General features: G+C 47.7%; 1 protein-coding gene across 3 annotated transcripts in view; it reads right to left on the bottom strand.

Annotated features, from left to right (window-relative positions):
* The window catches only part of STIM1 (stromal interaction molecule 1), a 105642-nt gene that overhangs the window by 65404 nt on the left and 13937 nt on the right, over nt 1-26301 (bottom strand). The gene's annotated exons all lie outside the window — the stretch shown is intronic.

A 26301-nucleotide genomic window follows, 5' to 3' on the forward strand; every position in this document is an offset into this window, starting at 1 on the left:
TGTTGGCACAGCGTCTAGCTAGGACGTTTTGAGAGTAAGAGTTGTATGTTTATAAAACACGTCAATTAAAAAAAAGTTAGCCTTCTTCCTGATTATGAAATTGACTTTTCTGGCTTGTTTTCACATATTTTTCTATATTTCAAGACTAACACTAAGTTTTGCTGCATGCCTGAGTCCATGCAAGCACCAAACGTGGCTGATCCATCCCTTCTATGGCACTGCCGCGTGGCGATGCGTGACTCACCGAGACGACTGCAGGCCAACGCCGCAGCACCGAGACAAAAGCACAGATGCCAGGCGCTGAAAACATCCCCCAAAGGTGAGCTCTTTTATGACACGCATTAAGAAAACCCCTTTTGTTTCACAGAAGCTATATCAGATTCACTGTAAGCAGATAATGATTAGGAATTATCCAGGGGTGACTGCTCCGAGATCGCTGTGAAACCAGTTTAACAGCTCCTGGCCCAGTTCCCATTAGGAAGGTCTCACGTTCAAAAAATCAAAGAGAGTTCAGGCTGAACTTGTAGGAATTTAAGCAGAAAAGTCCAAATTACGTATGAGCTCAAACCAAACTCTAAGACGAGCCTCTAAAGACAAGACAAGCTTATTTATGAGAAAAGCAGATGGATTTTCTGCTGCTGCTGCTATACACGCTGTGCCTGCTGGGAATAGCTGGGCACACATTCACCTTGCTATCCAAAGATGATTATTTGGACTGTTGACCCCTCTGTTACGTCTCCACACAACTAGCAAGTACTTGGGTTCACTATCAATACGAGATATTCCTGAACATTAAATCCACAGCAGTTTTTAAAAATTATTTTAATTATTTTAGCACATACTATACAATTCCTATGGAAAAAAATTTCCTAGAGGAAGTCCAAAACCCTCTTAAACAGTGGTTCTGACAGAATATATGTTACCTACCACATTTAAAAATCCACTCAGTCAATTTGCTTGTGAAATTGAGGACTTGCACTACCAGACCTGCCTGCCAATAGCCCTGCTTTGGTCCTGCCCCTGGGGAGGAACAAGCCCAGGCACCCACACAGGCTGGGGCCACCGCCGGGAAAGCAGTTTGGCAGAGAAGTGCTGGTGGGCACCAACCTGACCACGAGCCAAGGCGGCCGAGGGGGTCCTGGGCTGCCTCAGGAGGAGCGTGGCCAGCAGGTCGAGGGAGGGGATCCTCAGCTGGCAGGGCTGGGGCTCTTCAGCCTGGAGAAGAGACGGCTCAGGGGCATCTCATCCATCGACATCAACACCTGCAGGGAGGCTGCCAAGAGGACAGAGCCAGGCTTTTCCCGGTGCCAGGACCAGAGGCCGTGGGCTCACACGGGAACACAGGAGGGTCCCTCGGAACATCAGGAAACACTTTTCACTGTGGGGGTGCCCCAGCCCTGGCACAGGTTGCTCAGGGAGGTGGTGGAGTCCCCACCCTTGGAGATCCTCAGCAGCCATCTGCACACGGTCCTGGGCCACCGGCTCTGGGTGAGCAGGGGTTTGTACCAGAAGGACCCACCTCAACCAGTCTGGGATTCTGTAGCAGGACCGATCTCCATCCGTAAACACGGAGCCTCCCACATGGAGGAAACCAGACTGACACCGGCTGATGTCATGTGCATTTCCAGATTTCATGGTGGAAACCCATCCCTCAGCCCTTCCGGACTGGGTGAAAAAAACCAAACCCTGAACACCAGCACAAACCTAAGCTCGAGGAATTACACACCCTCACACGCAGCCACGCTGCACGCAACTGTTCCAGGCGCAGGTTTTGCTCATGTGCAAATGCACGTGGTATCAGCTACCGGAGTTTCTGAACCCAGTGCAGCTTCAGCCATAAGCTACTTATTCTTAAATATTTGTAAGAACTCAGTGTAAAAAAACCAAATACAAACAAAAAAAAAACCCGCTAAAACAACCCACAAACAAACAAGCCAAAAACCAAACAACAAATTAGAATGCCATGTAAATGTAACACCGTTTTTCTACCTTTAACTGTTAATTTTCCTCATCTTATGTCCCCACACTAAATAGGTGGCTCACAACCAGCTTCATTATGTAAGTATCCCTAATCAGGAGACCGAATAAAATATTGGGATTTTAATTTTGAGGAACATAAGGATCAGGATTTTAATTTTAACTTAATTTATTCCGCTGCAGGTAAGTAAAGTTCTTCAAAGTCATATTCTGCTTAAAACAAAGTAATTCAAAAAACTCTTAGATGGATGTCAGAGCATTATTCAAATCAGACCAAGCTCTTACATTATGCTTGTAACCATGATTTCTGGTGTGTTTATATATATACGTACACACCAATGTATTCAAGATCTTAGCTATAGATTTTGCACTAGCATGTTTCAAACACTGAACCAATTTCATATGCCAGAGCATAATATCATACACTATAATTTGAAAGGGGTTTTTGTGGGGTTTTGTTTGTTTTTCTAAATAAGGTACCCTGCTCAGATTACCAAGCTTGTGTGTTATGTTCAGGAGATCCTAACAGCTGACCATCCTTCAGTGCTCCAGAGAAAAGCAGTATCCTCGAGGTGCTTGATGAACCATCTCAAGAACTTTTATTTGTACGTTAAGTAAACAACTGCACCCTATGCACATGTGCTAAAAATTGCCATCATTAAACATCCAGATCCATTTACGCTTTGCTAATAACAATGATTAAGTATGGATAACTGTCATTGTCACACACACCCCACCCCTGTGCCCTGACAACCCCAAGGCTGGGAGTCCAGAGCACTCATCCCCGCGCCAGGAAAGAGCGAAAGCCCTCGAAACTACAAACCAAAAAATCTTAAAAACTAGAATTGCCCTAAAAGTCCACCTCTTGTCTATCCTTTATAGCTTTTTAAGAGGAACATAATTCTGATCTCCAACACTGGGGTAAAAATGGGTAAGATAAGCCCTTAAGACCTCTAAGGTAGAGGTCTTCTAGATGAGAGGAAATGGCCTCAAGTTGCGCCAGGGGAGGTTTAGACTGGATATTAGGAAAAATTTCTTTGCTGAGAGAGTGGTGAAGCACTGGAACAGGCTGCCCAGGGAGCTGGCAGAGTCACCATCACTGGAGGTGTTCAAAAAATGCATAGACATGGCACTGTGGGACATGGTTTAGTGGGCATGGTGGTATTGGGTTGATGGTTGGACTTGATGGTCTTACAGGTCTTTTCCAACCTTAATGATTCTGCAGTTCTGTGAAGTTAGGTGCAGCAGGCAGCTGTACTGGTGCAACGCTCTGAGTTTCTGGTGTTACTTCAGTGTGGGCATCCTGATCATGCACAGAGCGGGTCAGAGCAAGTTTTGTTCATACTTAAAACTCTCTCTTTTTCAAACCTGGTGAGTAAACCGTCCCAATGGGTTCTTCAGCTCCGGCTCCGTGACTCAGTGCCGCTGCAGGCAAAGCTGCTGGCAGCCCATGCCGACGCCAGTGTACGTCCCCAGCACGTACAGCCTCAGCCCTGCTCTAGAGCAGCACGGCAAGCCCTACCACTAATAAGCACAGAGCGTCAGACACCAAGGCCCTTCAGACACACCACTTCTCTAAGGCGGCCTTTGGTAACCCACAGACAGACCATATTTATCAAGGTGAGGCACCCATTTTTGTTACAAAAGCAGGTTTTTAAAAATGGGCACTCTGGCATGAAAACCCAATCATTCTTTAGGGATACAAAGAGGCAAACAGACTGATCTCATGATTTAATGCTGGGAGAAGACATGCTGTACAATCTACTGCTGCAAAATAGCACCAACAAGAAATCAGGCTATAGGTAGGTATGCACACATACACATCAGGGAATATGGATCGTGTAGGTAACACCACCACAGCAGCTCTTGGCTGGCTTCGTCCCAACATTGTCGATGGATGTCGATGCTTTAACGTAAATCTCATCAGAAGAAACGGCCAGTTGCGCAAACCTGGTTGAGCCGAAGTCTACATTAACGAACAAGACTCACCCACACTTCACCCACCAGGTTGACGCGAGGTGTACCTGCCATGGCCAGAAGAAAGCCCCAAACTGTGCTCTGCTCCCTTGGGGTATAACACACCCTCCCCAGCATCCTGCTCTTCCACCCACCCTAGTATCTGGGCCACTTGGGGATTGGGGTCGGGTTTTCTTTGGTGACTTCTTTTTAGGACATTGACAATGACAACCCATTTTGTATCACAGCACTTCTGCGGATTACAAGTATCGCCAGATCTAGAACTGGTGTAATTTGGGCTGAACTTATAGGTTTGGTTTCCTTATCTAGAAAGACAATTACTATTTTTTTTTGGGGGGGGCACAATCTCCTCCTTCTACCTTGTGTAGTTGTGAAAAAACACAGGAGAAAATGTAAAACAGTTTAGCTTTGGAAGAAACAGACCCACCATGCCTCCCTGCAGCAGGGCACTCTAAGAGGCCACGTGCTGCTTTATTTCCAAATGCAAAGATTCAACCATATCTACCAAATTACTTTACATTCACAGCCATTTTCTCTCTCTCCAGTCCAAATTACCTCACACACCTATTGCTGTCCATTCATCCTTTGCTGAATTCGGTAGAAAAAAAACAACAAAAAAACCCCAAACCCCCAAATTTATCCAGAACTGAGTAAATCAGATTCTTTCAAGTTTCCCTACAAAAACACCACACATAAAAAGTTGTTCAGAAACATAAAAATTCGTAAAAGGAGTGATTCCTCCCTCCGCTGACAAGCTGCTGTGCCCCAGTTGTTGGACACGAGCTGTGTCTCTACACCAGCTCCCAGGACCAAACCAGGGTCTAAACAAGACCCTTCCCTTTAGGTCCTGCATGGCAAATACCGCGCTTGGGGCACTAGTCAGTAGGCTCCATCTAAAGTTTTGGTATTCTGCGTTCATTAGCTGAAAAAGAAGAAAATAAGCGCTGGAACACGCTGCTCCTCCTGATAGGTACGGCAATTTGACAACGATGGAGGCTATTTGTGCGATCCTGAAGAGGCAGTGCTGGTGTCCTGCTGCTTCACAAACCTCGGGAAGTTCATTCTGCACTAACGCGTGGCTGTCCGTGGGGCCAGGAGAGTCCAGCAGCCCTACAAACCGGTGACCCAAACCAGCGAGTGAGCTGAGAAAGCTCTCCCTTTCCCAGCCTGGCAGGGCTGTCCTCTCCCCCACATTGCTCACGGCCAGCTGCCGTAGGAAGCTGGTGGAGATAAGGGACACCTGGCCTCACGGAGCCCGTGGTTGGACCTGGGAAAAACATCCGGCACAGCAACACAGGGCAAACGAAGCAGCAGCCAGGGACCATGCCACGGCGGGCAGGGCGTGAGAAACGGTGGCAGTTCAGGAGGCGAAGTCGGCGTTTCCCTGCTCGGGTGTGCCAGAAAGCCTCCGTTCTTCCATTCCACCTTCGGGGCAGCAGGAGGTGGAAGGGTGACTAACGGCACTGCATGCTGTGGCCACAATATCGTTCAAGTACTTCACAGCAACCGGGGTGAAGCAATTTTTGTTTATTTTAATTGGCAAGGGAGAGGAACATAGCAGAATTATTTTAAATATTACTGGATGCCCTAACATTGATTTGCACAGATTTCATTTTCCTCTCCTACCCTGCAAGAGTTTTCTTCATAGTTATCGCAAAATTAGCTCAGAACTTTGGGCTGGGCCTTTTCTGCAATGATTTGTCATGCTGATCTCAGTGACAGAGAACAAGAACGTGGGACGGTCATTGTCTTTATACTGCCTTTGGACTTGACTTCAGAAGGAAAAATTAAATCAGGCTAAAAGATACCACCCAAAACATTACGTGATCATCTTGTTCTGAGCCTGTGCTTATTATTATAGCAATGAATGTAGCAACGCTCTGGCAAAGTTCAAATTATAGGAAGGAAAGGTCATGTTATTATAAAACGAGAGCGGTTTTATTCTTATTAACACTCTCATAACCACATAACTCTTGAGCCCCAAACCATGCCTGTCCGAGTGGTCCGTCCAGCATTCAGGCAACAAGACACATGTATTGAAGCGATCTTGCCCAGATTTCTTGCAACCACAAGGACAACCCGTGGGTATTTGCAACACAAATGCTAAGGATGAGGCACAACTGTGAAAGCAGCAGAAAGAGGAATAAAGCAATGGTTGCAAGAATAGCATGTGTTGATACAAGTACACAATCAACAGCAACCAAGCTAGTAAATAGCGAGGAATTTGTTGCCTGCATCAAGGCCAGAAAAGGCCTGAATAAGGGCACAAGTGATTTAATCAGCAGAAGACCCTGCACTGATAACAGAATGGTCATGAGGTTTCACCAGACAGCATGGGCCATTCCCCCCTTATCTCAAGGGGAAGACAGGCTGCAGCTGTAAAAATACCCAAAATGAAGAAACAAAGTCCAGGGCCAGTAACCTTGCCTAAGACTTATGGAAGATTAAGCAAAAAATAACGCTTGTCTCCTAAAGGGAGACAAAAAAAGACCTATCCAAAAGCCAGGTCATCTCTTGGGTTCCTCTTGACCGGTTCGCAATGCAAATGGGTTCGTAATGCAAATGAGGGCTTAACAGCCAGCATGACTTGCCCTCACATCACACACAATGTCACTTCATGTCAGGCCACTCAGATACAACGTGTGGCACCTTCAGCGAGTGAAAGCCTTGAAATGAGTGAGAAACTTGTCTTCTTTAAGTAACATCTTCCTCTTCCAGAAGGCCTAGCACTGATTTTTGCTACAGCAGTTTGTACAAAGAGACACTTGCTGTCTGGTCCTCATCACCTGTCCCAACTTGTTCACAGGTGGCAGACCACACCAGGATTGAGGGGTGTGACTTCTGGACCCCTTAGGAGCTGACACCATCATCTTTACTCGACCAACCCTCCCACCCCACCTCTCCCAGTCATCAGGAGTCTTTTGTCTAGTCACCGTTTTATGCCTCCGGTCCTGTTCTTTATCTACCCACTACCATCTCTTAATGCCTTTCCTTTCAGAAGAAAAAGCCCCTTTTCCCCCCATTGGTGTCCTGATAGACTGCGATGACGGCCTGCTAACCTGGGTGCTATCACCACATGCCATCTTCACGTCCCTTCCCCTGCCATTGTTCTGGACTCACACCCACCTTCGCCCCAGGGGCTGGCTCTCCCCCACTAAAGGTATTTTGCAATCTCCAATGCAATCTCCTGCGAGCAGACTGCCCAGGGGCTCCGCTGCCATCCCAATGGGTGCTGTCCTCCCTCTGGGTGCCACCACCTAGGAGATCATCAACAGACACTCAGGCCTAAGTGCTAGAGTAGACTAGGCAGCGCTCGAGAGACATCTACCATGAAAATAGCTTGGGCTGGTTTTATGAGCAGATTAGAAAGACGGGTCCCAGAAAATGTCTTGGGAGAAATGATACTTTCCAGTCTTCTCCCCTCTCCAGCTGCGACTGCCTCGTCAGCTCAGCCCACTCCAAAAAGACAAGAGGCAGCGGCACAAATCGCAATACAGGAAATCTGACTTAAATGTCAGAAAAGGCATTTTTACTTTTAGTTAATTATTTTAGGGTGGTCAAGCTCTGGCACAAGTTGCCCAGAGGGGTGGGAAGTCTCCATCCAGAGAGACAGTCGAAACTCAACTGGACACGACCCTGGACAGCCCGCTCTGGGTGACCCTGCTTGAGCAGCGTCGGAGAGGGCGATCTCCAGAGGTCCCTGCCAGCCTCAGTGACCCTGTGACATCAAAGTGTTTTATTCCAGATCTTTCCTTTCTCATGGGAGATTCTCTCTAATGAAAATTCTGTTTGTTTAATTTCAGGTTCTCTCAATTTTCTTCTACGAGGTCCCATTATCTTTAATAATGCTGAAAAGCCGCGTTAATGCCATCACAGCCGATTGCCCTCAGTAGCACTAAGCTTTATAACAACAGCCGCCATCGGGAAAGCAGTTTAATTATAAGAATTGTCCTTTACATAACTGGCTTTTATAAACACTGGAATGGCAGCCAAAGGAAAAAAAAAGTCTTACATTTGGGGAAAAAGAATTGTTTACATATTTTTACTACTATAAACAAGGACTCAGCTTAACTTCCTTGCTCAGGGCTCCTCCCCTAAAACCCTGGTTTTCAATTAAAGAAAAAAACCAAGAACAACTTCATAAATTTTAACAAAAGCATTAAACGGTTTTGTAAGGAACGTACACAGAGATTACCATTCCCACTTGAGGAGTAAGGAAAATGAAAGGGAACCAGGATATTTTGCAAGGCTGCAGAGTAGCAGCACGGCAAGCAAGGCAAAAAAAGGCAGAGTAACCATCAGTTTTCCAGCTCTAATTACCAAACAATAGAGCCTGACAAAGTTGTGAGAGTATACAACCATTTCCACTGTCATAAAAGTACTCAAAGTATTTTTATACTACAAGTTTACGCTGTACAGCTGGATATTATTTACTATATAAAGAACTGTCAGCCAATACTCCATGTTTAACACACCATACGCGTCCACAAATGCATGTGAAAATTCACACATAAAACCTTTTTTTTAAAAAAAAAAAAAAAAGGTTAATTTGTCAAACAGAACTGTGATTTTAACACATGCCCATTTCCCTGTTCCATTTGAATCAGTTCCCTTGGCAGTAAAATTCCTTCCCTTGGAGGTGCAGAAGCAGGGCACGTCTTGCTCCGAAGGCAGCAAGGTGCGCCTCTTGTCATAGCAAGGAATCGCAAACAATTCACTGCCATTGCAAGCATGGACCTCATCCATCCTCCCACCTCCCTTAGAGCCTGGAAACTCCAACTGGTTATTTTCACAGTGGTTTTTGTAGGTAGAAGATTCCAGCTGAAAGGAGTTTCATCAGCAGCAGACAGAGGAGAGCATCCAAGCGTCTCGCTCGACACCACTAAATTATTCACGTCCTCTTGCTGCTGCGTTATCATCACCTCTGAAACAGCGGGCTCTGTAGCAGACAGTTAAGTAGAAATTCATTGAAGTCAGCCAGTTTTCCACTTCACTTCACACGAAGCGCTGCAAACTGCTTCTGCGGCACAGATCCCCAGTTCCTCACCTGAGCACAAGTAACCCAACTCACAAGTTGTACTAGAAAACCTTCAGCTACTGAATAAGTATTAGCAGGAGTTCAAAGATACACTCTTCCCTTTAATGAAACAGCTTTCATGATGCAAAACCACCTCAGTTACCTAACCCAAATTAAATAGTCTAGAAAAAATGTAAATACAAGCAGAGATTAGACCATTTGATCTCTGATACACTGTTAAAGAAAGCATCAACGCCCTTAAGTGGCTCTGCTGGAAGGTCCAACTGAAAATGTTCGCAAACCATCTAATAATAGCGTTCAGAGAAACAGCCCATGCAGAATTCACGGGGCCAAATCTGTCTCCCCTATTCTGACGGCAGCTATCGGTTCCCGGAAAATCCCCTGGTCTCTCAGGATCAACGTGACAAAGCTACGCAAGGTGAAACAGATGCAGGCGAAAGCCCTCAGTGATCCATGGAGACTCCTGGCACTACAGACACTCACCACTCCAGGTCACCACCATCAGCTTAAGACAGGTACAGGAAGGAATTAAGCAGCAAAGTGACACGGACGTGCAGCTGCTAGCTCTTATCCAATTAAAAATTCAACATTTCTTCCATAAACGGGCTTCTCTCCTTGGCATAAGCTCAGCATTTATTTACTACAATCAATTCCCTCATCACTGATTGCAATTAGCCTTCTTCATCTTCTCCAAGCAACAACTTACTGGTTTAATATCAGCGAAGCTTAATCCCATTTCTTCCAAACACCCTCATTCTCCCCTGCAACCAGCAGCAAAGCCCTCTTTAAGCCTTGCTTCCCCCCAATCCCCTCCACCACAAACCTTTGCTGTCCCACTCTTCCTCTTCAAACGCTTTGCTCTTTCCAGCCCATTAAAAACCACCACCACCCCAAAATCAGACACCCCCCCAAACAAAACCAACTATTTCCCCCGCTGGGGTGGGAAGCACACACCACCAACCCCATCCCACGCCCTGGGCCCGTATCTGCCTGTCCTAACTGCCCACACCTCCTTCTGCCCGTGCTGTCTCAACACACGGCCTGCTCTAGTTTCGATAAATCATCCCACCTCCTGCCCCCCCCAACAGAGTATTTGGGTACGATTCTGCCCTCCCCGTTGCTCTCAAACCTCTCCAGACCAGAGCTCAGCATCCTTGCTTGGGTGCTCCGCCTTCAAAGTGCCAATTTCACATTATTTCCTTCCTGAGAGATTTTTGTTTGCCTTCTTCAGGCCCAAGGACTGCGTAATATCTCTGTTGGGCTGCCTAAATAAGATAGCAGAAGTTGTTTTAGTACCACCCTGTTAAGGCGAAGCGATTTTGCCTAGAGCCAGCTAGAAAATACCATGTCAAGTCCTTCTGCAAGATGAGCAGCAAAAGCCAAAATATCCCACGGGCAGGAAAAAGTTCTAATGAGCTTAAATAACTAGAGATTGGGTTACTCCATAATAATAAACTAAGTAATCTAACCGCTTACACAGTCCTTCTCTGTTACGCTGAACAAAAATGAATAATTAGAACTGCACCAAACAGTGAAGGCCATCCAGATTTGACTTTAAGGATGTCCTTCACTCAACATGACTGTCCTTTCACAACTGATGTTCTTTAGAAGCACCTTCACTGGAGGCAGATAAAGTTTCACTCCTTAATTTAAAGCTGCTAATATTGTGGGTTATTTGAAAACTGCAACAATTCAGCCAACTGTAGATAGACGGATCTGATACCTACTGGCATTGCAAATACCAGCACTAGAAAACACCCATCACTGGCTAAATAAAAACCCCTCCTTCCTCCATATTTGTAAAACTCTTGGCTCTGTGGCTTCAGGGGGCTCCAGGGGCACCAGCATCTGCCGTTCATCAAAGTAATGACAGCAGCAACTTTTCTCACACTCCAATGTTGTGATAATTTCCACAAGTAACCTCTATCCATATTCCTGAAGAGATACAAAGTGCAAACAATGATTCCCCCAAGAGTGAGTCCTCCGAGGAAGGAAAACCCACCTGGCTCCCCAGACCTGCTGTTGGCATTTTATTGAGAAAAGAGTAAGGGGCCGTGGCAGCTAAGGGCAGCGGGTGCACGAGGGGTCTGCGCTGCACGGTGATGCTCAAGGACAGGCACTGCCTGAGCCCGCTCCGAGTTGGGAACTGGGAGCCTCAGGAGCCCAGCACAGGCTCGGGCACAAGCCCTCACTGGGAAGCATCACTTCCCATGCATTCGTTGGGAATGTCCGTCTCCGAAAGACGACATCCCTTCAAGCTCTCCCTCCTCCACGCCCCTTGCGCACGGTCCAGCCCCACCACAAGTGAGCAATAAACCTCTCCACCGGGAAGGATCTTGAACACTCGCACGCAGAATGAGCCAGCTCTTAACTTTCCCTCCCGTTCCCCACCTCGGAGCAGCTCGCTCCCAGCTCCTGCGGTCCTGCTCCACAAGCTTCACCCTCTGGCCTTGCAGAAACAGCTTCTGAGGTCAGCAGCCGTGCAGAGAGCTGGGCTTCCCGATCACCGCACGGAAAGCGGATTTAATCAAGGAAGTGATCAGATGTTTTCTCTGCGAGTTGCAAATTACGAAAGAAAAAAATATTACCAGACACAATTTTGGTGTTTTTTTCTAGCTTCCGCTTTATGGCATAAATATATGATGGGTTTTCAGACTTGCAAGCATTTTTCTGACTATTGGTTGCATTCTCCCCAAGTCTTTGAACCCAATTTCTAATTTACAGTGCTCGGTAATTTCCATGTCTCCAAAGCCAGTGCAGGAACAAAACCCAAGACATCACTGCACAGATTTGTCTTTTACAGATCCAGCTCAAGACGTGCATTCCAGTACACACACCCCTCCAAAAAAAAATTCCCAAAATATCTTCAGAATTATAGGTGTATTTGTAAATGTAATTCATAGAACATGTAAGAGGTTTATCGCTCCTTTACCTTTTTTTGCACTGCGGAGTTTCTCCATTTCCCTGCTCCAGAGTTGTATAGAGCACATGAAGGCAGGTGCAATGGGGGAGGGTCCCCTCCTGCCCCCCCATTTTCTGGTGGCCATAACCAGCAGATTCAGTTAACGCTTTTAGGTAAAAGTGACGTTCTGTACTTTAAATTTGGTATAGGGTGACTTATTTTTAGATATAGCGTATGTTTACTAACACTGAGCTATAAATATTTCTCAGTATAAAAATATTTTAGAAATTCCTGGGATTTCTCAAGAGCAATTCTGCACCACTGCTCTGAAACAGCCAACTTTTCTGAAGTCATTCCCCAGACCGCACAGCGTCGGCCACGCACCCAGAGACGAAACTGAGCTTTTCCCTTGCCTATTGTGCTCCCACCCCCTTACCCAGACCAGGGAGCTCCAGCCCTTTTCCGTGCCAGATGCAACCACCTCCCACTCTCCGGCAGCGCGGATGAAGCCGCACCGGGACCTCGGACCGTGACCCACCACGCTGGATGCTCTCAGCTGCCGAGCACCAGGAGCTGCCAGAACAACAGCTCTCCTCTACCAAGTCACAGTGGGGAAAGAACGACGGGGGACAAAGCCCATGTCCATCTGCTGATGCATCCCAAGCTTGACAAATGATGCCTGTCCCCAGCACTGCTGCTCAGCTCTGCCCTGGCTTCCCTAGAACTGGCCTGTGACTCCACCGAGCTGGAACAGGAGCCCAGAGCAGCAGGAGGGATGCTGACACCCCGCCAGCCACCGCAGTGCTGGGTTGACGGGGTGCTGGGCTGGCGCTCGCACCCCAGGCTGGGCAGGGGAGCGGCTGTGCACCACCCGACCACCACCCCTCCTCCTGAACCCACCCTCAGCACCCACGGGGACCCGTGGCACTCCTGGGCTGCACAGATCCCAAGCACGCTCTCACAACTGGGAATTATTTTAGAAATATAGCCTGGAAACCTATCAACTTCTGGTTTTTCCCAGCTGAAAACCCTCCGGCGGCGCAGTCCTGTGCTCGTGTGGAGTGGGAGGTCACTGGCTTCCCTGTGGCTCACAGAAGCACATCCCTGAGCCGGGCAGCGCTCCACACCCACACACAACCTTGCTGTAGCCCAGTGCTGTTTAAAGTACAGAAAATATTTTAGTGGTAAATATTCTCTCTCAGATATATCTCTCTCTCAAATGCCTTATCAGTATGCTGTGAACAACAGTGCTTTCAGAGGGTAAGGAAACTTGCTTCTTTGCAATGGTGGGAGCCGTCAGCGCCCGGCCGGGTCAGAGGCAGCCACGGGGCACTCCACCAGGAATCGAGCAAAGCCAGGAATCCAGCTGGGTTCTGCAGGCTGAAAAACCACCACCGGCTGCAGCAGAATCCCGGGGTTAACCCTTGACATGCACCTTGTTCTGTAGCACCTTCCATTCACGTAAGGTGATGTTTTGGGGAATGATATGCAGAAACCTAGCATGCCTACCATTAAAACGCAGTGCCCAGCGCAGCGGGGTGCAGCTGGAGAGCTGTGCAGGAGGACCCCGGTCCCTGCACCAGAAGGAATCGAGAGGGCTGGCTAACCCTGCAGCCCCTGCTCCTGTTCTCCAGGACCAAAACTCCTGCTCTCCAGGACCCAGGACCAACACTCCTGCTCTGTAAAGAGACAAGGGAATCATTACACGGCCAAAACCAGCCTTAGAGATATTTTGAAAGACAGAAACTCAATGAGGAGTGGGAAGAAATCAATGTCAATCTGAAAACCTGTAACAGACATGAGTCAGCCGCTCCAGTCAGCCACAGCCCACGGTACACGGCTTTGAATGCTGGCTGCCGTGCACGGTGATGCAAAACTAATAATTATTTTTTAGGTGAAAGAAAAATTGCTAAAAGTCAGGAAACCACATAATGGATGAGTGAGTCATTCCTGCCTGACAATTTTGAGACGCTAAAGAAAGCTAAGAAGAAATCAAAGAAAAGACCACAGTCTTTCTGCCATTCCATCTCATCATCCTTGACCCACATGAGCCATTACTGCAGCAGGGCTTGGCCAAAGCCAGGGATTCCCAGGCCCCAGCTCTTGGCATTCCAGTACGTGATAGACACTGCAAAAAGATACTGGGAGCAAGAAGAGCTCAAGATACATAATCTCATGTTGCAAACAAGCAAAAATTTTGGTAGCTTTCACAAGGTGGCAGAGAAATATTTAATTCCCCTCTTGCTCTCAGAGAGTATTTATTGATAAATGCCTAACACCTAATACAAACATATTTTTAATTTCATTATTAAGGCAAGACCAGAATAGAACAGCATTTACCTCAAGGGTAGTCAAAGTTACCCCCAAAGCAATGAGTTACACAATAAAGAAGTCAATTAAAATTACAGAATCATAAAAATCACAGTCATGGAATAACGTAGGTCAGAAGGGACCTCTGGAGCTCATCCAGGTTCGTCCTCCTGCCCGAAGCAGCTCTAACCAGATCAGGTCACTCAGGATGGAGACCCCGCAACCTCTCTGGGCCCCCCTAGTATTTGACCACTCTTACAGTAATTTTTTTCTCCTACATCTGCTCAGGGTTCCCCGTGTTGCAGCCCATGTGCGCTGCTCTTCTCCCAGCACCGGGCACCTCTGGGAAGGGTCCGGCTCCATCTCTGGGCACTGTGATGGGGTGGCTGCAGACAGCAGTGAGGTATCCCGATGGCCTCCTCTGCCCCAGGCTGAACCATCCCGGTCCCCCCAGCCACCATGGTGGCTCTGCTAGACTCGCTCCGGCACATCCACACCTTTTCTGTACCGGGGAGCCCCAACGTGGACACAGTACTCCAGGCGTGGCACCACAACTGCCCGATAAAGGGGAGGACCTCCTCCTTGGACCTGATGGACCCCCTCCTGCCTCCCTCACCCAAGGGCAACTTCTTCACCAGGATCCCCAGATCCTCTTCTGCAAAGCTGCTTCCCAGAGAGTCAGCCCCCAGCCCGTATCATCGAGCAGGGTTATTCTATCCCAGATGTGAGACTTTGCATTTGCTTTTGCTAAACTTCAGGTTTAACAAAGGTTCCTGCCAGCCCACTTCTCCTGCTTGTCCAGGTCCCTCCAAGGGACATCTCTGCCCTGATTTGATGTGACCCACACAGACTAGAGCAATTTGCATGCGGCTGTTTCCCGGGTTGAACCGTGCTGCTGCCCAAAGGCACAGAGTAACACCGGAGGATGGGGGGCGGGCAGCACCGTACAGCCGTGAGCCCCAAACAAAGCTGAGAACTGCCCTGGCTCCATTCACCCTGACCACAGCTCTCTTCTGGAGGCTAACCCTAGGATCAAAGGAGGTACAACACTTCAAAGAACCTACATAATTGAGGAGAGTTTAAATAAATCTAAAGTATTTTGCAGGCTAGGAAGGAACACATCAATGCTGTGGTTGTGTCTCCAAAAGCAGAGAATATTCCAGACCAGCCCAAAGCCAAGCCGTTCGGCTTCTGAGGAGCATGGAGGTGGGACTCTGTTTTATCCCCAGTCTAAACGAACTTGTACCACCGGGATCCACCTAAACACAAGTCAGCACTACTCCCGCTACCTCCAAAAAGTCAAATAAAAGCGTGACAGAAGAACCTGCAGAATTACAGTCACCAAACAGGCTCTAGGCAGGGAAGCCACGCGGGTACCTGCGGAGGGTCTCCTGGAGGTGTTACCCAGCCCTTGCTGCCACCGCTGCCGTGACACGGACCAGCCCACGCAACGAGACACAGACAGCAGGAGTGGGTCAGCAGCTGGCTCCGCTCCCCGGTGCGACCCCTGCCAGGTTTGCGGCTTCCCAAGGAGCCTCACAACCCACCGGCACCTTCGGAGACGCAGGAGGGAGCTGGCACGGGGCAGGCTGGCTGCAGCGGCTGCGACACCGCTGCCGAGGGCTGCGGAAGGCACCCTCGCTATGCGTTATTTTAAAAACTACCAACTACAAAGCAAGCGTGAAGAGCAACGTGGAGCATCACTTGACACATATGCGTTCACAGCCCCTTGCAAGCAATGTGATCCTTTAACAGGCACGGTCTCTCCTTTCTCACCACCACCCCTTCTACTTCGAAGTAAGAAAGGGGCTGGGACAGGCGGTAGCTCACATCAGGGAGGACCACGCACGCTCCTGCAGCCAGCCTGCTCCAAACACGGATTTTTTCCAAAGTAAATGTTTCCCCTATCACTCATGTTCCTAACTCAACTCTCTTCTCCTTCAAATGGACCGTTCCAGGGCTGATCATTGTCTCCTGAATCACGACACGCCCATGGTGACGCAACCTGACTGATTACACCGGCTGACTCTGAAGTACAAAACCGTACGCATCAGTAAATCAGGCCTAAAATGCATTTTACCCCATGTTTTTTTGCTTATAGCTAGCTATAGTAGTGGTGCTTTGGCCTTCTTGTTTGGTTGGCTGTTTTTTTTAAAATGTGATCCTTATTACTAATATTAAGACCGCTTCAAAAAGTTATCTGCAAAATTTGGAGGCTCTTTATTCATTCTAATTGGGTTCACAGGAGAAAACATTCGCTTCCTTGTAGACATCCACCAGTCTAACTGGGAAAAGCAATTGCAAGCAGCAGCAAGCTTAGGCACAAAAAACAGCTTTTGCATTGCAGCTACTTGTATTTCTAATACTTGGATAATTTTGCTATTTGAATATTGAAGGGTGTGTAACTCCCTTGTATCTTCATGCATAGAACTCCTACTCCTCTCGTCCTTTATACACAACTAAGAGGCGCCAACTTAGATCAGATTGCTCGCGGCCCCGTCCAGTTGAGTTCTGCTATCTCCAAGGCCAGAGGTTCCACCATCCCTTTGAGCCCCAGTTTCAATGTACTGACCACCTTCGCTATGAAAACACATCCCTAATCTTTAAACGGAATTTCCCCTGCTGTGCTCGGTGTTCACTGCCTCTCACCCTGTCCTTGCAAACTGGAGAAGAGTCTCGCTCCACCTTCTCTGTATCCTCCCATTGCATAAATCAGGGACCTGCTTTTATGATTTAAAATATTTCATCCTAATTTGTGAAAATTAAAGTTAATTCTAACAGGAAAAAGATCATCCTTTTTTGCAAGAGCTTTCTATAAACGAGTTGCACCTCAAGGCTGAACTGGTTTCTTACTTATTAGTACTTCATTCAGCTTGCGCAGTTGGTTTGGCCAGGCAGCTCCCAGTCTAGCACCGAGGAGTAATAAGTCACGTTCCTAATGCTGGAAGGAAGTAGTTAAATCACCCACTCCATAGAAACTACCTTTCTATTCTTCCTCTCTTATCTCTTGCTTATTTTTTACAGGATGTGAGAAGAGATAAGAGAAACAGCATCTTCGGTGTATGCACCTGCAAGCGGATGCCCGCTTTCCCAGCTACCACGCGCAGCCTGTCAAGCGGAGGAGTTTTCCTGCGCAGTTGGATGCACATAACCCATAAAGACAATGACTTCAGGAAGAGAAAACTGCCATGGATTGCTCCTAAAAGCCGAGCGTGCCTGCCCACCCAGGTATCACAAACTAAAGGTGCCGAGGAAGATTTAAAGCAACTTTAGATAAGATGTGTTTGCTTCAGAGATGAACTAACCCCTCGCCGGATTCAACCTTATCGCACACAGCCCACAGACTGCTTCCAGTCCAAAGCACAGCTGCCTCATACTTCCCGCCGCAGAGAGGGAAAGGATAGGAAAAGGCGAGCCTACTTACCATCACTGGAGGACTCAACCCTTTATTCTAGGCTATCCTTGGGACAGCTAGCCAGCAGAACTGCAGGCAGCAGCTCTAACGCTCCAACCAAGCCTTCCTTTCAAGGCTTGATTTCTGCAAAGATTTGACATCTCCATGGCAAAGCACTTCAGACCCAAACAGCTCCTCTGGCCGGAGATGGTTCACGCTAATACATTCCCATCATGTTTAATTGAATTATCAACTCATTACTTAGGGGAGTTTCCTTAGGAATTTAAAAAGAGATTCCCAACAAGAGCAGTGGGGGGGGGTGGAGGGTTTCCAAAATGACCTTCATACATTTACGAGATGGGTAGCACAGAGCTGACCCAAAGGCCAGGCTTACACCCTAAGTCTCTTGATCAGCTACATCTCAGCAATACTCAATAGCTGGACCAAAGCAAAGTTTCCAGAACCGTTGCTTTACAGGGGCTTTTTCAGTGGTGTCCTTTTCCTCTGTTCTTCTTTCCAGAAGGACCTCTTGCACGCACCGCCTGTCCTCCTCCTCTGGCAACAGCCCGGGAGTCGAGGACTCCCCACAGTCCCTTCGCAGACAAGCTTCTGCATAATTAATACAAGCGAAGCGGCACCATCCCCATGCTGCCATACAAGGACAGCTTCTCCCAATTTTAACCTTATTTATCCCTCATGTGTCTTACCGAGAACTGATGATTTAAATTTTCACAGACGCTCTAGAGAGCGGAAAACACGGTGACAACAGCCTTTGCTCACAGTGCCCTTTCAAGAGATGGCAGACACTCGGCCCTGGGCCTTTTCCACAGCGAGAAGGAATCAACTGCTCCTCTCAAATAAGCCAAGTAAGGGAGTGTTCATCATGTGGGATAACTGCACTGCTGCATCCAGCAAGCTCATTGGAAACACATTCTTGTAGTTTAAAGCATTTTCTCATCTACAAGACCTTTTTTGCCCCGAAATCAGCAAAGTCTTTCTCTCCCATTTGAGAACGCAACTCTTGAACAGAGCAAGGCCATGGTAAGGCGAGGTGCTGCCCACCATCGCAGCAGCCACAGGCAGACCTAGCAGGAAACACCGCTCTGCAAAAACACGCATTCATTATTAGACCTCAAGAACAGTATGCAACTGTTAGCTTGACTTCTTCAGGAAAAAAAATTCCCGGTCATCCCGTTATCCTCCTACCTCCCCAAACTCAATCGAAGAAACGTCTCATACACAGTTCTCTCCCGCTTCCCACGAGGATCAGGAGCCAGGTGAAGGAGGGACCCTTCACACAGGCACACGCGGCCACCCACTGTCCCAGCAGACGGTGGAGAAAGCCAACAGCACAGGGTGGGAAGGGGAAGAGGGTGGGGAGAGGAAAGCAGGAGGAGGAGGAGGAAGCGACTCGTGAACAAAGGACACAAATCTGCAGAAAACCCAAGTTTCGTTATTCTTGAGGCTCGCAGACCTGTTCGGTTCTACGCACGCGATGGCGACAGTCGGGAACCCCGGTACAAGAACGAGATCCTGGACGCGTCAGGCACTATGCAGGAAGAGCTCTCAGCGATGCAGTTCTACCAGATTTCACATTTAACATCTTAAACAGTAACGAAAGGCGCAAGGGATAAAGGTAAACGAAGAAGAAAGCGACACCACTCTGCCCGAAAAGCTGCAGGAGAGCGTTCGCAAAGCTTCCCTCCCGCAAGAGGGAGGATCCCGACCTCCCCATGGCAGCCCTGCAGGGTAGGGGAAAGGCTCTTCCCCGACAACCCAGCACATCTTTTTTCCACTGATTGTAACTATAAAAGTTTAATCTAATCCCCGGGTACTTCACTTGCCCTGTGACTGGTTACCGCCAGGTGACAATGCTCCGTACACAGCGCAGCAGAACATAAAAAGCAGCAATTAGGACGAGCAACAGTGGCAAAAATGAAAATAAACCTCTTTATTAGTAAGTGAAGATTATTTGCATTAGGGAAACAAGATTTTTTTTTTCTTTCTTTCTTTTTTTCCCTCCTCGTCAACCAACATGTTGCCCAAGCAAAGAAGGAGCACTTTGGGTTACGTCAGCTCCAAGGCCGGCTTCCCCATAAACTCGAACAGCACTCGCCCAGAGGAAGCAACGCAGGGAGGGAGGAAGCCGACTGCCAGCCCAGCCTCCGACCGAGAGCGATCCACTGCTGGAAACACCGCGCTGGCGACCGGCAGGAAACACGGACAGCTCGGGAGGAGGCAGAGCCGTGCTTCCCCGTCCCTGGGTGTACTCTCCCCCCTTAAAAACCCAGTCACGGGTAATGAAAATACACACGGCGATGACGATGTGCAAGTAGCCCTGACACGGCGTGCTGTGAGTAGATCCAGGAGAAAAGCATCTGTCGGTCAAACTATTGCAAACAGCAATAAACCAAAGCATGCCGTTACGAGGCAGGCCTTCCTAAATTTTAATTCTCCTGCCCCAAAATCATAGCTGCCACCTTTGAATTTTTATTTCGCTGCTGTATTCAAGTCCCACTTTGAGTAGTACTGCCGCACAGGTGCAGGAAGGCATGCGGTGTGTTGGCACAGCAGTGCTGAGCATGGCCACCATGCTGTCAGTAAATCTGGCCTGCCCGGCTGGAAGTTGAGCTGATGCTGCCTCACTAATAAAGGTTGCTACTAGGAAAAAAAAAAAATAAAATAAGAGGCCATCTGAGAGTTCAAGCCAAAAAAAAAAAAAAAAAATGTCCTGAAATGACTCATTGTGGAACGCGGGTTAAATCAGATATTTTACGCCCTGTTTTGCTATGTTGGAAAACGGAAATGCTGCTCTTGGAGGACAGAGTGGGGAGATTCACACCTGCAAAGCACTTTGCCAAATAATACATTTAGTGAAGTGACTTTTTTCTGTAGGTGAGCACCAAAAGAGGGACTTTATAGAATAGGAAGCTGATTCTTAGTCAGCTATGAGGCTTCTCATTCCGGAGGGGTCCCAGCAGTGCTGACTGCTCTCAGCCTGGGACAGCAGAAGGCAAAACACAACCCACGAGATGCCTGCACTGCCGCCGCCACCTCTGTAAGTCATCAAACCAGAGGACTGTGAGGCCGTCCGTCCATCGTCCCTGATCGAGCATCCACACCAAGCACGCAGACCCCAGACGGCTGTTCTGAGCAAACCTCATCAGCGTTACAGCCTGCTCGCGGACCCAACGCCACCACGCCGAGACCTCCCCTGGCCCCGGGGCTGTGCAAGACCGACTGCTTCTGCTGAGCACAAAACTGCCGGGGCCGCGGGAGCAGGCGCTGCCAAAACCAGGAGGGAAGGAGGAAACGCTTTTCAGCAATGGCAAGCTGTTATTCAATCAGCTCAGCATCTCTTGAAACCTCGCCCTTAGCTTGAAAAAACACTACTGAAACTCCAAAGGGCAAACTCCCAAGCCTGGCTTGCCTGCAGATCAGAGGACGGCACAGCCATTAGCGCTTTCCGGAACAGCAGCAACTTCAGAGTGATCGCAAACCACTTCTGCTCCTTCCCCGAAGACGGTCTTTCAAAAATCTTCAAGGCTATCTGCGGTAATAAAATGGCTTTAAAAGGCAAGCTGACAACTCATTGGACAATGTGGTCCTCATCTTCCACACACAGGGAAGAGTCTCAGCATGATGCAATCCGTTTTAATGTTCAGCATTTTAAAGCAACATTGTCGTACAAGTAAAAACCACGGGGAAGAGACCAGAAAATGCCAAATTTTTCCTTAGCACAGCTCCGTCACTATCACAGCTGCTGTTTCACTGACTATGTTAAATCACGTTGTTTAATCCTTCCTGAGACTACCCAAAGCCTACCTTCATGTATGTTTTTCCTGCAACCTGGCAATGTAGAAGCCACTGAAAATATGACCCATCCTTGTACATTTGACCAGATATTAGGGTTCAGCCACAGTACGGCAGCTCACCTTTTTCCCCATCGTTTTCAAGCCATGATTTAGCTGCTGTCTGCACTGCTGCTCCCCACTAAGCAGACTGGGAAGGTAACATCACAGGTTTTACAACACGCTGTCATCTGAAGCACGGCCACGCTCCCGCAGAGGTGTGCGGACAGGACGCAGTTTTAAGGTAAATTAAAGCAGAAAAGCGAGGAGGCAGTTTTCCAAATGCCAGTCAGCTGGGCCGTCGGGCTGAAACAGCCCGACAACCACAGGGCAGCGCGTTAACGCTTCTAATCCACACCAAGGCTCCATTTGGCTTATACTAGGTAGCACAGCCCCAAAGCCATTACTGCCACATTCGACCACAGAAAACCACGCTTGAGTCCACCGGCAGTAATTTGGAGAGGATGCATGAATTAAGGAAACGCCAGAGGAAGCAAGAGGCACCTTAACCGAAGGCTGTAGCCAGGGCGTTTCATGAAGTTGGCTTGAATCCCCCCGGGACAGAGAGCGTCCCACCACCATCACCACCACCTCAGACCATCTCCCTCCTTCAGGGGCCTGGCAACCCAACCGTACAACCCCACGCAGCAATCCTTATTTATCTTTACCGTTTGTTTTCCCCACAAGTCTTACAGCTCACAGGTAACGCAGACTGTCAGAGCAAATGCTGCGTATTGTGGAGGAATTCTCTTTTCAACTTCCCAAGAAACTGAGCATTACTGATACGTTTTCTCCATGTTACAGCTTTGCAGCACATGCACATATACGTTTTACTTGGCAAAGTGAGCGCTTACTACACACATGCTGTATGATATGCATTAGATGTGCTATTTAAACCTGCACAATGGTTAATTTAATTATAGCTCCTGAACTCTGAGCTAGCTTTCACAAGAGAAACGACGTGATCAATCTCTCTTCGTTATTTCTAAGTGCCAAGGATGGAAAGCGCCACTCAAAGCCACCCCAGGCACAAAGCCAGACGGCTGGAGTTGAGTTTGACCCCGTTCGTCATTATTTCAGCTGAACAAACAATATCCTTTCCATAACTATTTATTCGGCAAGAAACTCGCCCCACAGAGTTTCAATGGGAAGGATAAATCAGGTACGACTTGGGAAGGGAACAGGAGTGCCTGATTTGAGAAATGCCCGAGCTTTGGTCCCCGAAGCGAGCGGCCCGGGTGTGTTTCCACGGCACAGCGGGTGCTTGGGTGTGCAGAGCAGCACAAGGGGGCCAAAAAAATAAAGTAGACTTGTTCTTCGGCACTCCATAAATCCTCCGCACAGACGGGTTTACAATTCAGGTATGAGCACCGCACAGGAGCTTTGCAAGCAGAGACCCTCGCATCGCCAAGCGCTAACCAGCCTCTGGTTAAGGAATGATTCCCAGCAGAACTTTATATTTGGTGTGGGATTAGAGAAATTGTTTTCCCTCCCCCTCACATACCTTCCCACACGTGTGGGTGACTGCAGTGCAGCTTACAGCTGGCAGGCCGCTGATTCAGAAATTAGAAATGGAAGAGACGTATGCGGCCATCGAGGCCGGCTCGCTGCCACGGCGAGATGCTCTCGGCAGCGTGACCCCGCTCCTCACCAGCGCCCGTGCTCTGTGTCCTCCCGGCCATGCCGCAACACGTACCGAGGGCTGGATATACTTTAATGGGAATATCACATATTACAACAGTCTCTTTAGAATAACGATATCCTTATCAAGGGGATTTTTTGAAGTCCCTACAAAGCACTTAAGTCTTAAAAAGAAAGACATCAGAATATAAATTTCAAGTTGAATCAAACAGCAGCTTATAATAGTTTATGACCAACATGAGTAATCAACTTAAGTGTCCATTGACTGCATTCAGAAACAGAACACTTAATTTACTTTTAAGTTAATTATAGACTACCAGAGCTTCCAGCAATAGAAGAGGCTATTTAAGCTATGTACTTCTAAATAAGAAAAAACAGTCTTGACTTATTTAAAAAAAAATTATTCCAAAACACATATAGGAGGGACCATGACTTTCTGCATGACATAAACCACAAAACTCGAGAAAGATTGTAGTTTTCAGTATTCAAATTAAAAATAAAAATATTGTGATTACTGCACAAACATGAAGAGACTAAAAGAACAGTCTTATTGTTGTCATAGACAGCTTAAAAATAGTTAAATCCTAACAGAAACGTGCATCTGGTCTCTTGAAAGACACGAAGAAGGTAATTATAATGACATGGCCAATAGAGCGAGTGACTGCCCTGCTCTCATCAGTAAAGAATGAAGATTTTATGGATACGGGGCTGGACGATTCAGTGGAAAATGTACCCCCTCTGTTTAAAGAGTTACAGGGAAGCTGCAGCAAAACTGGCTTCTGGTCCTCTTAAAACAAAGATTTCAGCCTCACCAGTGTCCCTGCTCCAAGCAGCATTTAAAAAGAAAGAAGCACGTGAAATGTTAACCCCAGCTTTGGTAACGCCAGGCTGCGGGGCCCCTGCGGCAGCAGCTGGCTTTGCTCAGCACAGCCACGGTCCTGAAAAACCTCTGGGCGAACTTCTTTAGTTTCCCCATGGCTGGGGCATCCGGCAACCCCCCCGGCTAGGGAGACGGCAGGCACCCACCCAGGGAAGGCTCACAGCCCTCATTTGCCTTCCAAAGTTCGCTGCAGGAGATTAAAGCCCGAGGTGGGCACCTGAGCAGACACCCGTTTACCTCTCCTTTGGGGAAAACCGCTGCTTATCAGCCCGTATTTCTGTTTGAGCGGGAGCCGGGTCCCTCCGAGCCATCCCAGCCATTCCCACTCCCCAGCTCACCCGGCGTGGGGCTGACTGGGCTGGTGCCGTCACCGGGAAGCTCAATTTGCCAAGTTTTTGCCAACTTCACTCAGGAAAAAAAAAAGTTTGTGCTGAAAGTGTTTGTCTTATTTTTTCAGGCTACATCAGCTGATAAGCAAAAAACCATGATGTATTGTGTTTCTGGCTACAAACTCTGTCCCGCCAAAGCCTTTCGACCAGTATGAGCGCAGGACCATTGCCACTGGGACACGCTGGTAATATTTATTTCCCAAGAGCAGAACTATCACCTCTACAGCATTTCCGCAGACCCCGAGCCAGGAAACAAGTGACTAAGTTTAGCAATCATCAGGCTACTGATAAATCTCTTCTTAGTCCCTTTCATCTTCCAGAGCCGTACCTCGAAGGCAGCAGATCATTAAGCATCTGAGTTAGAAGCACCAGCAAAGCAAAACTATCACCGTTTTAGCAGATTTTACTCTGCGGGCTTCTTACCAGCTATTATGGCATTCACAGAAGTGGAAAAGAGTTGTAGTACTCATCTTCAAGACACCAGATCACACACACAACTCATTTGCCTCGTTACATGAACACGTTGAGGGAGAAAGAGCATCTTCAGCTCGGCTGCGCTCCCTTGGTGCAGCCGCCAGCCCGAAACAATCTTTGATCGGGCGACGTCCTGCTCTCAGCAGGCTGAGGCTGCTGTTCCCTCTCTTTGGCTGATGAAAATAGAGCTTCTTTTTATATTAAGTGGTTATATTTGATGACAGGAGCTCTGGAAAAAGACTGCTCGCTTTACGATGACCTACAAAGAACTATACATTTACCCCATATCTGATTTTTTTTTAAAGTCACCATCAATGAGCGGTAATTCCTTGCAGCTCTCCCGGGCAGACACCGTCTCTGCGGGGACCGGAGGAGTGGCAGCACCAGGATCTGAGCAGTAACCTTGGGTATGTTAGACTGGAAAAAAAAAATCTGTCAGTGCTTAAATTCTGGGTTATTTCTGTTCTGCTGTACTGGATCGGGGTTACGTTGATTCATTATTCAACATCAGGTACATTCAAGTTAAAGAATTGTGTTTACTAAAGGCATAACTTGGGCTACCAGTAAAATTCTCTGCCAGATCCTAACGCAAATACATAGGTGTTTCAGGAACACAAGTCCAGATCCCTCCGAGTCTTTTTTAGTACCTTATTACATAGGAAAAGAGATACTCTCGTCTCTAACTCTTCAAGCAGAAAATATTATGTCCAGCATCAGCGCAAAAGGGAAAAGGCACAGAGAGCTTTTCACCTCTGTTTCAAACTGGGAAAGTTTCCTGATCCTGTATCAACATTCTTCTCCACTAAAAACAGTCCTTTTCTCGCGTTCTGCACTGAGTCCTCCATGTGCACTTTTACCAATATTTACATGAAGATTCTATCAAACAATAAAACCCTTTTCTTCTTTCTTTCTGATGCAAATTTTCTCTTTTTATTAAGACAGTTGTATTCCGGTACAATGTCCAAGAAACTGCGTAACTGTATTTGCACTATATACCAGGTTTGCCACAACTAAGCAAACCTTCATTAAGTGCTCGGTAATTTCAAAATAATTTAGCCAATATCAAAAAAGGAGACCTCATGTCAACCGCACACACTGTTCCCATGCAAACACTACATGGAGACAAGCATGGAGACAAGGCAGCTGTAAAATGGGTTTATAACGGCAATAACTATTGTTCATTTACATTTTGCGTAAATAATGGAGAGCTACCGGAAGGCGACTGCAATTAAAAGTAACACAATTGAAGAGAACGCACTCTAGCATTAGTTACAATTCTTTGGAATTTTATCTTTTTTTAATCTTTATTGGGACTGGTATTACCACCAGCCAGCTCTCAAGCGTAACTGCAGGAGACAGGTCTAGACGAGTGAGAAGTGAGTACCTTCTCCGGACACGTGCCAGCTGTGGGAATCTCCCAATCCACCCGATCGACAGCCCACGTACGTTCAGAGTGCCGCAAGCGAGG

Source organism: Gavia stellata, chromosome 1 (genome assembly GCF_030936135.1).
Source record: "Gavia stellata isolate bGavSte3 chromosome 1, bGavSte3.hap2, whole genome shotgun sequence".
In the NCBI taxonomy this organism is placed as follows: domain Eukaryota; kingdom Metazoa; phylum Chordata; class Aves; order Gaviiformes; family Gaviidae; genus Gavia; species Gavia stellata.